Consider the following 13,219-nt stretch of genomic DNA (forward strand, 5'->3'; position numbering starts at 1 on the left):
CAGAGTGTTCCAGACCAGCCAGAGATATGGAGTGAGTCGTTGACTCAAAACAGAAAATAAGGCCTGTGTGGTGATGGAAGCACTGAGGAGATGAGGGCAGCAGGATCTGGAGTCCCAGACTACCACCGGCTACAAAGCTGGAAGCCAATCTGAGCTATAAGAAACCTTATCTCAAAAGTTCTATATGTAACCATATATTATATAACATCTGCTTGACAGTTTATATGAGAAATTAATTTTTATTATAAATTTATTGTGAAGACAAAAAAAAATATCCTGGGAATATAAAGAACTTGGAACATAATGATGGCAATGTTACAACATAATAATGACATAATAATTCAATGACAAAGTGCCTGCCTCGCATGGAGAGAATGGTTAACAAGACAGTCTTCACGGCTCTAGGGGAAAAGGTAGGGGAATTTAGCAACTATGTCACTGAAAACAGGTTAAACAAAAAGTTGTCGTTTTTGTTTGTAAAATAGACTCCTGCTGACTGACCAATTTATGATCCTTCTGCCTTAGCCTCTCAAGTAGCTCAGATTATAAAACTTATGGTAGCAAACCAGGCATAATATATTCACTATCTGAGTCCGGCGGTGGTGGCGCACGCCTTTAATCCCAGCACTTGGGAGGCAGAGGCAGGCGAATTTCTGAGTTCCAGGCCAGCCTGGTCTACAGAGTGAGTTCCAGGACAGCCAGGGCTACACAGAGAAACCCTGTCTCGAAAAATAAAAATAAAAAAATATATATTCACTATCTGACCAACAACAACAACAACAACAACAAAAGTAGCCCCAGCTAGGTATGATGGCATACGCCTTTAATCTCAGTTTATGTGGATGAATTTGAAGCCATCTGGTCTATTTAGCACATCCCAAGCCAACTGGAGCTGCCCAGTAAGACCCTGTCTCAAAAAGATGAAGGAGCCCAGAAGTAGTTCAATTAGTAGAGAGTACTTGGTCTGATATATACTAAACACTGGGTTTGAATCCCAGCACCATAGTAAACCATGCAAAGTGCCTACAACCTCAGCACTCAGAAGACAGAGGCAGAAAGACTGGACTCAAGGCCAGCCTAAGGCTACACCAGAACCTATTTCAAAACCAGGAAAGAAAAGAACAGTAGCTCCATGTTTTTACTGGCTTAAAAAAAATTTTTTTTTAAGCAACAATTATGAAGGTCTAACATGAAGGTCACCTAACAAAGGTCAATATGAACCATAAGATATCAACATAAGGCAGAAAACAAGGTAGATATTTTGATTTGCAACTTACTATGTAAATCAGGCTAGTCTTGAAATTTTTAGAATCTTTCCTGCCTCTTGCCTCCTGACAGCTGGTATAACTCAATTTAGTTTCCGGATCTTTTGGTTTGGTTTTCAAGACAGCAATTCTCTGTGTGCCTTTGGCTGTCCTAAAACTCACCCTGTAGATCAGGCTGACCTCAAATTCACAGAGATCCACCTACCTCTGCCTCGTGAGTGCTGAAATTAAAAGTGTACACCACCAACTCCCAGCTTCCATATTATTTTTATAAAAAAAGATTTTAATTGTTTATATGTGTGTGTCTGTGCATAAATGTGGCAGACCAGGTTTCTCTGTGTCACCTTGGGTGTCCAGGATGGTACTCCATCTGTATGCGAGACTGGTCTCTGCCTTCATGCCTGGCAATTTTTCTTTGCTTTTCTTTCTTCCTTCCTTCTTTTTTTTTTGTTTTGTTTTGTTTTTCGAGACAAGGTTTCTCTGTGTAGTCCTCGATGTCCTGGAACTCACTCTGTAGACCAGGCTGGCCTGGAACTCAGAAATCCGCCTGCCTCTGCCTCCCAAGTGCTAGGATTAAAGGCATGCGCCACCACTGCCCAGCCTTTTTTAAAAGATATATTTCATTAAGACCACACTGCTTGCGAATCTTCTACCTCAGCTTCTAAAGAATGTTAGGATTACAAGTATGTGCCATCACACAAGCTTATAATTACATACATAAATATTTTCTTTAAAAAAGGTGACCCGGAGCTGGGCGGTAGTGGCACACGCCTTTAATCCTAGCACTTGGGAGGCAGAGGCAGGTGGATTTCTGAGTTTGAGGCCAGCCTGATCTACAGAGTGAGTTCTAGGACAGCCAGGGCTATACAGATAAACCCTGTCTCGAAAAAACAAAAACAAAAACAAAACAAAAAAAAAAGGGGGGGTCTACCCAGGTTAGGAATACAAGTGTGTGACATTATGTCAGCTTATAGATAGATGGATGGATGATGGATAGACGGATGGATGTTTAAAAAAAAAAAAAAGGCTAGCCAGGTGGTGGTGGTGGCACAAGCTTTTAATCCCAGCACTCAGAAGGAGGGGAAAGTAAAGTGTGAGTTCAAGACTAGCCAGGCCTACAGATAGATCAAGTTCTAGAACAACCAGGACTACAAACTCTATCTTGAGAGGGAGCCAATCTGGTCACACAGTGAGTTTGATTACAGCCTAGACTATGTGAGAGTGTCTCAAGAAACCGCAAGAGGTGTTAAGAGAGATGGCTCAGTGGTTAAGAGTATGTACTGTGTTTGCAGAGGACCCAAGTTTAGTTCTCAACACTCAAAGCAGTGCATACAACCTCCTGAAACTCTGGCTCCAGCAGAATCCAGGTCCAACAGTTCGGACCTCTGAATGTACTTACACTCATGAGCAAATACTAACAACCAACACACACACACACACACACACACACACACACACACACACACACACACAAAATCTTTTAATCACCCAGCACTTGGGAGGCAGAGACAGGCGTATTTCTGAGTTCGAGGCCAGCCTGGTCTACAGAGTGAGTCCCAGGACAGCCAGGGCTACACAGAGAAACCCTGTCTCGAAAAACCAAAAACTTTTAATCAAAAAGATACCTGATCCTTTAAAAAAAAAAAAAAAAAATTTAGTAGCTCCTTAGCAAGTTAAAAGAAGTGGGACAAAGGTTGCAAGTAAAGCAGAGAGAGCACAAACAACAGAGGCATCATCCAACTGGTAACACTGTTCATTCCCAAATAAGCTTTCTACATAGAACTTAGTTCTTAGCTTCCTCATCTGACAGCAAGACAGGCAAAGAAAAAAAATATAGCAGCTAAATAATAGGAGAAGTGCTGTGAAGAGAGGATAACATGGTCTGGAGAGACAGCTCAGCCACTGAAGGCTAAACTCATGATCAAAAAACATAAAAGAGGTTAACATACTTCCTACCACGTTGGCAGAGGGGGCAATTTATGTGGATAAAAAAGGATTATTTTAAGAGCCAGGCATAGTGGCCTATGCCTCCCAGCACCTGGAGGCAAAAGTAGGCAGATCTCTTTGTGACTTGGTCTCAAAAACAAAACCAAAAAAGACTAAAAACAAAAAAAGAACTTCAATAAGTGAAATCACTAAAGCTATAATCTCTCTCACACAAGACTTATGTGTAGTTTATATGTATGAACATTTTGCCTGCACATATGTATATGCACCACCTGTGTGCCTAGAGGCCAGTGGTGGCGCACACCTTTAGTCCCAGCACTTGGGGGACAGAGGCAGGCAGATTTCTAAGTTCAAGGCCAGCCTGGTCTACAGAGTGAGTTCCAGGACAGCCAGGACTACACAGAGAAACCCTGTAGTAGTAGTAGAAGAAAGAAGAAAGAAGAAGAAGAAGAAGAAAGAAGAAGAAGAAGAAGAAGAAGAAGAAGAAGAAGAAGAAGAACAACAACAACAACAACAACAACAACAACTGCATTTATCTACATTTGTAAGCTGCTGTGTGAATGTTGGGAACAGAAATTCCATCTTCCACAAGTGCTAACAGCTGAGCCTCCCCTTCAGCCCCAGAAAGTTAGAATTCACTCCACCCCCAACCTCATATTGGTGGTGGTCTTGGAGACTGAACCTAGGGTCCTGTACATGCTTAACAGACCCTAAGCAAGTGTATAATGACACCTAGATTGTAAATAAAGCATGTGCTAGTCCCCCGGTAGTTCCCCAGTACCACTGTCTTAGGGTTTTACTGCTGTGAACAGATACCATGACCAAGGCAACTCTTATTAGGACAGTATTTCATTGGGACGGGCTTACAGGTGAAGTTAAGTCCAATATCATCAAGGCAGGAACACAGAATCATCCAGAGAGGCATGGTGCAGGTAGACCTGAGAGTTCAACATCATCTGAAGGCTGCCAGCAGAATACATACAGACTTCCAGGCATCAAGGACAAAGCCCACACCCACAGTGACACACCTAATCTAATAGGCCATATCTATCCCAACAGGAATAGTACCACCAACTGTAATAGTACCACTCCCTGGGCAGAGTATATACAAACCATCACAACCATAAAACCCAAAAGCCTCAAATGTATAACTGTCATCTGGTTTTAGAGGCTCTTTATTAAGGGTAGCCCATTTATTCCACTTACTAAATATTTCACAGAAAAAAGGCTTAAAGGAAGTCAACATTAGTGTCACAGTATCAATAGAAGGCTGAGTCCCAAGCAACTTCTCTATAACCCAATTCTAGAGTAAAGCAACTGAACACCTTCCTTTTCCTTATTTTTCTAAGAGTGACTGCCAAGAATCACCAGAGCCTCCCTTATCCCTCCCTAAGAAGTAGCTCAGAATCATTATCTCTGAACAGTCCTACAAGCTTTCATCAGTTAGCATACTAAAAAAGGCTGAAATTGTGGTAAGCTTATCACTAATAATTACACAAGAGGAATAAAACACACACACACACACACACAATTTAGGCTTTATACACAGCTAACAGATAACCTATGTTTTTAGGGGGTGGGGGTGACCAGGAGCAATGTTTCTTAAAACTTTTTAAAAAAAAATCAGAATCAAGTAGTGAACTTAAAAAATATATAGATCTCAGAGATTCTGATTCAGAAGATGTGGGGTAGATAAAACCTTATTTTGTAAGGTCCCCAGGTATGACAACAGATCCTGTTTATATCCTAAGCACTTGGGGGGGAGGACAGGAGATTTAACACTGTAACCACAGCTCATACATAGAATGTATGTTCCACAGTTTCAAAAGTTACTGGCCTAAAATATAACACTTTAAATACAGGATTATATTTCTGTAATGTGATGTCCTCTCCTCACCCCCCCCCTTTTGAGACAAGACTTCATACTGGCCTCAACCTCACTGATGTAATCCTCCATCTCTAGAGTGCTAGGAATGCAAGTATGAGCTACAACATTTGGCCTGTTAATTTTTAGATAAAAATCTGCAAAGCTGCTAGGTGTGGTGGTGTATAACTTTAATCCCAGCACTCAGGAGGCAGAGGCAGGAGGATCTTGGAATTCAAGGATTACACAGAGACCCTGTCTCAAAGACAAAAAACCTGTAAAGTCATCTCAAACTAATTCTATCTCACAGAGTAGGACTTCAAGGTTCACCTCTATCCTAGGTACCAGTGATACTGAGAGATAACTTTCTTAGGAGGAAGAACAAGCTTAGTTTTGCGATGTATCTCAGTATGTCACTACACTGTACCACCACACAGACTACCTGATAGAACCACCACCATTTCTATTTGGCTGGAGGTGGACAGTGGGGAAGAGTTTCTATAAGGTTAACATTAAATCAGAAATCTCACAGCTTATACTCAACAACAAACATATACCGCATAGCATAATGGTAAGAATAAATAGCAACATAATGTTCTTAACACAGATCAAGACTAGTTGGGAACAAATCCCAACATTCTATAATACATAGTATAATAAATAGTGTCATAGAATAAAATATGAATAAAAGATTTAACAAAAAAATCTGAAAAGCAAAGCTACATATATATCACATACTATTCATTGAAATTTAAAGAAGAAAGAAATATTAGATTTTTAAAACAACCTATCAAACAGGGTACTTGTTAGAAATACAGTGTTCTGTTTAGGAGCAACAAAGAGAAGTTTTTTGTACTGTATAGAGACTAACAATGGACACCTAGTTAGTTAGTTAACCCTGACCCAAAAAGTAGCAGTCAATTGTGTTTATATCTATGGAGAATATAACACATAGAAATGAAAATCCAAAGATACAGCCAGCCAAATCCAAGATTGTGGATAGAAAAATAAGGTTAAAACTGTAGTTACAGTTGGGTGTGAGGACTCTAATCCTGGTCCTCTTACAAGAGCAGCAAGCACTAAGACATCTCTCCAAACTTCATGACATTTCACCCCAGCACTGGTAATTGAACCTGCTTCACAACCCTCACAATTCAGTATAAATTGTTAATTAAAGGAATATGCTGGGAGCCGGGCAGTGGTGGTGCACGCCTTTAATCCCAGCACTTGGGAGACAAAGGCAGGCAGATTTCTGAGTTCGAGGCCATCCTGGTCTACAGAGTGAGTTCCAGGACAGCCAGGGCTATAAAGAGAAACCCTGTCTCGAAAACAAAACAAAACAAAAAACAAAAAAGAAAGGAGTATGCTGCGGCTAATAATGAGATGGCTCAGGAGGTAAAAGCACTTGCAACCAAATCTTTTGACCTCATTTGGTCTGTAGAATTTACCTGGTGGAGAGAACTGACTCCTCCAAGTTATCCTTTGACCTCCAATATGCACAAGAGCACAAACACGTATGTCCATGTACACATGTACACACACGTGTACACACACACACACAAACACACACACACACGATTAAGACAGCCAGGCCTGATGGTATATGCCTGGGACTCCAGCACATGGGAGACTGAGGCAGAACTGTCTCTCGTTTTAGCCTCAAACTCTACACTATACACAGCCAGAGCTGTCTCAACAAGCTAGCAAGCAAGCATTAGCAACAAAAACATCACTTTTCTCAAATGTTTCCACTATGATGCCCATAAATAACACTTTCCACTCTAGGCATCCATATCTCATTTTGTTGAAGACCTTACTTTTCAAGACAGTAATACAGTTTGCACAATGCTTCAAATATGGTGACTTATTTAAATATAATTTTTGTTTTTCAAAAAGGTCTAAGTAGCTTTGGCTGGTCTAGAACTCAGAGATCTACCTGCCTCTGCCTCTCCAGAAGTAGGACTAAAGGCATGCTACACTACACCTAGCAAATATAACAATTTTTTAAAGTTACTTCTAGCTAAACTATTTTAAGTCACTATACCCTAAATTAGCATAATTTAAGCTCCAGGAAAAGGTAAATTTTATATTTGGCTTCAAGTGCCATAAAATTATATCACTTTATACCTTGAAGGCATTCATATCCAAATTTGAAAAATAGGGATCAAATACAGTTAGGTCGACTAGTAACACTTAAAAAGGAGCAACATGTTCCTATTCCATTCCCTAAATTAGTAAAGTTCTCCATTTCTCAGCAGTTCTCAAGTCAATGTTGCTCCCTTCAGTGGCTTATTAGCAAGTGACCAGTACCAAAATTCCTATAAGAACCCACAGGGCGTATTCATGAAGCAGACTACTACTATACAAACCTTTCTCTTATGTGGAAAACAGGCTCACAAAACAGAACTTTCATTCCTAGTCCCTTCTCTCTCTTCTAGACAAAGTTTATAAGAAAAACTCTAGTCAGGTGGCAGCCAGCAGCACATGCCTTTAATCCCAGCAATCAGGAGGCAGAAGCCAGCGGATCCGAGTTCGAGGCCAGATTGGACTACAAAGTGAGTTCCAGGACAACTAGTGTTGGAAACCCTGTCTGGAACTTGAAAAACCCAAAAGCAAAACAATAACAAAAGGAAAAAAAAGTTCTAGTAACCATTAAATAGACTCATGTCAATTTACATAATATTAACATTTAAGTTTTCTATCTCTATGTTGGGTGAGATGGCACAGTGGGTAAAGGTGCTTGCCACCAAGCTTGAGGACCTGAACTCAGTCCCTGGAACATACAGTGAGAATGATTCCCAAACTTGTTCTCTGTCCTCCACACATACAGCATACCACTGACATACACAACAAACAAACGTGTTTTTTTAAATAAACTTCAAACTCTATCTTTTCCCGTTACACAAATGTAATTATTTTACATTTTTCCCAAGGGTAAAAAAAGATATGCTTTTGTAAGAAAGAAAGAAAGAAAGAAAGAAAGAAAGAAAGAAAGAAAGGAGGTAATCTTGTATCAAGTCCTACTTAGTTATTTAGAAATCTCAGGGCAAAACAAACCCCCAGTGTTATGAGATCTTTTTCAAATACCCCATGATAATTCATTATTTATTAGCAAAGAGTACAGGTTGGCAATAATTGATAATGACTATCACAATACAAAGCAAACATGGGCCAGTTAGACTAACTCCAATTAAGAAAAATTTTATTCCAGATACTAGATACTCCAAGGGAAAAAAAAATCATACCTGTTCCATATCAAAATTATAAAACTGTCATTTACCATTTCGCATCATCTCCCTGAAGGTCAAAACATATAACCCAAAGGTTTCTACAGAAAGACATCATAGCTGTTTGTCAACCAACTAGTATATGGTACAAACAGTTTCATATCCAGGATCTCATAATATAGATGGGTCTTGTATGCTCGGAATTACACAATGTGCTGCATCTCCTATGCTCAAAACTACCCAGAAAATCCTCTAGACCCAAGAGGTGACACTACATCTTACTCCTACCCACCCCACACCCAGTACCAGAGAATGAACTTAGGTTCCCGAGTACTGGCAGGGATTCCACCATGCCTATTTTCTTCCTTTTTTATTTTCCCAAAGGTGGCCTTCAACTCGTAGGGAACCACAGGCCTACACCACTGGTCAACTTTAAAAGAGCAAACAATGAAATAGGCATTTACCTCTCCGTGGCTGCAAAATCAGTTTGATGAAGGACAACAGAACCCAGATTTCCAGTCCCTAGCTTCGAGTCTGTCTGCTAGTGCATCGTGTTCTTTGGTTCTAGATTTGAGATCATTCTAAAAGAAAAACAGAAATCATTTAATAAAAATAGCAAATTCACATAAATACACCATACAGCATAAATAAAAGAAGAAAAAAATGAAGATTACTGATTGGGAGAAAAAAAAGCCCCAATAGATAGCTGGTTGTGATAATGAAGGCCTACAATGTCAGCACCTGGGAAGCAAAGGCAGGAGAACTGCCAATAGTCCAAAGCTACAAACCAAGATCCTTTCTTAAAAACAACAAAACCCCACCACCACGCAATAACTGCTACAATACTAACTGAATCGTTCTATGAATGCCTGTCATGCTAACAATACAACACTCATGTACTTTCCAGCCATTCATTGGATATAAACAGATTAAAAGGATTTGCAATTGTTAAAACAGTACTCTTGCCGGGCGGTGGTGGCCGCCTTTAATCCCAGCACTTAGGAGGCAGAGGCAGGTGGATTTCTGAGTTCGAGAGTTCGAGGCTAGCCTGGTCTATAGAGTGAGTTCCAGGACAGCCAGGGCTACACAAAGAAACCCTGTCTGGAAAAAAAAAAAAATAAACAAAACAGTAGTACTCTTATAATCATGGCACATATACTCAAACTACCAAAAATTAATTCCTATAGTTGAAGTAACAATCTTTAGTTTGTTTCCTTATCTTCAATAAACAATGAGTAGTGTTACTGATTAAGTTAATTTGCACCACAAACTAGTAAGCTTATTAACAAATTAGACAGGAAGCTTTTGCTGACCTTCAAAAATCCTTGACACACAATAATCAAATACTCGTTTCAGTGAATTAATGAATGCAGTATTTTTCCTCCTTGAATTACTAATAAACTGCCATGTTTCTTTTTCTTTCTTTCTTTCTTTTTTTTTTTTTTTGTTTTTTTTTCGAGACAGGGTTTCTCTGTGAAGTCCTGGCTGTCCTGGAACTCACTCTGTAGACTAGGCTGGCCTCAAGCTCAGAAATCGGCCTGCTTCTGCCTCCCAAGTGCTGGGATTAAAGGCTTGCGCCACCACTGCCTGGCTTTTTTTTTTTTTTGCCATGTTTCAAGTAATGGTAGAATGAAATCTATCTCTACTGAGGGGAGGCGGGGGGAACGAGAAAGCGCCAGGACTAGTGACCTAATACCCTTTAACCCCAGTTCTCTAGACTCTAGAGTCAAAGGCAGGAAGATCCCTCCAAATTTGAGGCCAGACTCATCTACACAACAAATTCCAGGATCGCCTGAACTACTAAAGTAAGACCATGTCTTGAGCAAGAGTGAGTGCCAGAAAAATGAATCCCCCCCCCAAGCAAAATACTCTTTAAGAGTATTCAAAGATGGAGGTGTATACTCATAGTCCCAGCACTTGGGAGACAGAAGTAGAATTATGAGTTTGAGGTGAGACTATCTAAAAAAAAACAACAAAAAGGGAAAGGGGACTGGAGGGATGGCTCAGCAGTAAACAGCACTTGCTGCTCTTGCAGAGGACCTAGGTTCAGTTCCCAATACCCACATGGTGGCTCACAATTACAATTGTCTGTAAATCCAGTTCCAGGGACTCTGACCCCCTCTGACCTTCACAGGTACTAAATAAGCACAGGGAATATATACATATATGCAAGCAAAACATTCCTACACAAAATTTTTTTAAAATCTTATAAACAACAAAGAATTAAAAAAAAAAACGATGTATATGGTACAACAAAAAGAAATTTACCTCACAATTTAACTAGCTCAATTAAACGGATATAATACCTTTTAAAAATTCACAATAATGAACTGAGGAGATGGCTCAGCAGTTAAGAGCACTGGCTGCTTTTCCAGAGGACCTGGGTTCAACTCCCAGCGCCCACATAGCAGCTCAAAACTTGCCTGTTACTCCAGTTCTAAGGAATATGATACCCTTACTAAGACATACATGCAGTCAAAACACCAATGTACATAAAATAAAAATAAATAAAATTTAAAAACAAACAAAAACAAAAAACCCTTAAGATAAAGAGACAGCATGGCTCTTTTGTTGGGAGGTAGCTTAATATAAACTTATTTTTGTCTAAGAAACAATTTCATATTGAAGTCTACACCAACAAGGGGAACAGAATTTACATCCCTGAAAAAAATTTTAAGTTATTCCAGAATAAAGATCAAGTGTATGGCCAGGCGGTGGTGGCACACGCCTTTAATCCCAGCACTTGGGAGGCAGAGGCAGGTGGATTTCTGAGTTTGAGGCCAGCCTGGTCTACAGAGTGAGTTCCAGGACAGCCAGGGCTACACGGGGAAACCCTGTCTCAAAAAACCAAAAAACCAAAAAAAAAAAAAAAAGAAGAAGAAGAAAAGAAATGGAATATGACAAATCTGCATATCTGAGAGCAGCTATCTGCAACATTACACATATTTGTCTCTAATGTTACTCTTAAGTTATTTGAAGGATCTATTTTTACCAATAGTTTGAAGCCATCTAGAGACATGTAAATAGAATACAAAGATGACCAAGTCAGAGTTCCTACATTAAGAAGAGAGAAAGACACAGTGGCTGTAAAGATGATGATGTAGGATGCCTGGTGTCTTAGGGATTTACTGCTGTGAACAGACACCATGACCAAGGCAACTCTTACAAGGACAGCATTTAATTGGGCTGGCTTACAGGTTCTGAGGTTCAGTTCATTATCCATAGCAGCATCCAGGCAGGCATGGTGCAGGAGGAGCAGAGAGTTCTACATCTTTATCTGAAAGCTGCCAAGAGAACACTCACTTCCAGGAAGCTAGAGTGAGGGTCTTAAGCCCACACCTACAGTGACACACCTACTCCAACAAGGCCACACCTCCTAATAGTGCCACTCCCTGGGCCAAGCATCTACAAACCATCACAGTTGTGATGCTAGCAGCATCCCTAGGAGAAAAAGGGCTCAAAAAGAAACTTTCTGCCAGTAAGTACAACTGTTAAGACTCCTCCCCACAGCATTAGTCAGCCACATGTGGAGTCTGCCAAGGAACTCTAAGCCAGTCATTAGTCCCAGTTGAGTTCCTTTAATTCTGAATATCCTTTTTTTTTTAAATCTTAAAACTCCTTTATAAACATCTTAAGATTAACTTTTGCATCTCTTAAATTTTCTTACACAATTGGAGAGACCCTTAAGAATTGTTCAACTACTTTTTTTTTTTTTTTTTTTGGTTTTTCAAGACAGGGTTTCTATGTGTAGCCCTGGCTGTCCTCGAACTCAGAAATCCACCTGCCTCTGCCTCCCAAGTGCTGAGATTAAAGGCATGCGCCACCACCACCTGGCTCAACTACTCTTAAATAAGCAGTATTTTCTTATGTACACAGACATTAGTATAACTGTGTCTCATTATTAATTTAAATAAGTTAAAATCCTTGCGTTGGACAAGATGACTCTGTGGGTAAAATCTATTTCCAGGAAAGCCTAATGACCTGAATTCAGAATCCAAGTAAAACCCCAAGATTTTAATCCCAACAACACTCAAGAGGCAGAAGTAGACAGTTCAAGTGGTGTGAGGCCAGCCTGGTCTACATAGTCAGTTCCAGGACAGACAGGGCTATGGCGGGGTAGGGTCTCCAAGAAATCAGGTGTGATATGACCCAAGACATCAATCTCAGCCTTTGGAAGTCAAAGGCAGGCAGATCTGTTGTTCAGCACCAACCTAGTCTACATATCATGTTCTTGACCAACCAGGGCTCCAAAAAGAGGAGAAAATGGATTCCACAGTGTTGTCCTGATTTTCACACACACCTGCCTGCACTCACACACAAAGGCCACTAGACGTGATGGCTCATGTCTTTAATCATAGTCAGAAGCAGGGGATCTGAGTGGGGAATCTAGCCTGTTCTACACAGTGCTAGCCAAAGCTATATAGTGAGACACTATCTCAAAATAAAAACAACAAAAACTTAAAAACCTTTTTTTTATTTTTTGAGACAGGATCTCTCTAAGTAGTGTAGGCTGGCCTTAAACTCAGAGATCAGCCTGTCTCTGCCTTTCAAGAGCTGGGATTAAAAATATGTGACACTATGCCCAACAAAAATAGTTTTAAAAAAGTAGTCCCTTTGGGTTATCTTACATTAATTCACCTCCCCTCCCCATTTATTTTCCTTATAGATTTAGTTGTTTCCTTTCCATTTTAAAAATCATAAGCAAAGAAAATAGACTTCATGACATTTTCAAAGGAAATAGTTGTACTTTGGTAATATTTGCTATTTGTTTGTTCCAGTAGTATTGGGGATTAAATTTAGCCACTCACTTCTGAACAGTCCGAACTTTAATGTGTCTTGATTCAAGCTTGTAATCCCAGATATTTCTAAATTAGGAGGACTGAAAACGGGAGGCCTACCAAAGCTACACAGTAAAT

The 13,219-nt window shown here is 40.0% G+C and overlaps 1 protein-coding gene across 4 annotated transcripts in view; it reads right to left on the reverse strand.

Moving 5' to 3' along the window:
- Ctcf (CCCTC-binding factor) overlaps positions 1–13,219 on the reverse strand; it is a 50,200-nt gene that overhangs the window by 34,102 nt on the left and 2,879 nt on the right. For all 4 annotated transcript variants that reach the window (XM_028768489.1, XM_028768488.1, XM_028768490.1 and 1 more), the window contains exon 2: positions 8,768–8,884. The gene's annotated coding sequence lies outside the window, so the exon portion shown is untranslated. The remainder of the gene's footprint in view (positions 1–8,767; positions 8,885–13,219) is intronic.

This window comes from Grammomys surdaster, unplaced genomic scaffold, assembly GCF_004785775.1.
Source record: "Grammomys surdaster isolate TR1022 unplaced genomic scaffold, NIH_TR_1.0 187, whole genome shotgun sequence".
NCBI lineage: Eukaryota > Metazoa > Chordata > Mammalia > Rodentia > Muridae > Grammomys > Grammomys surdaster.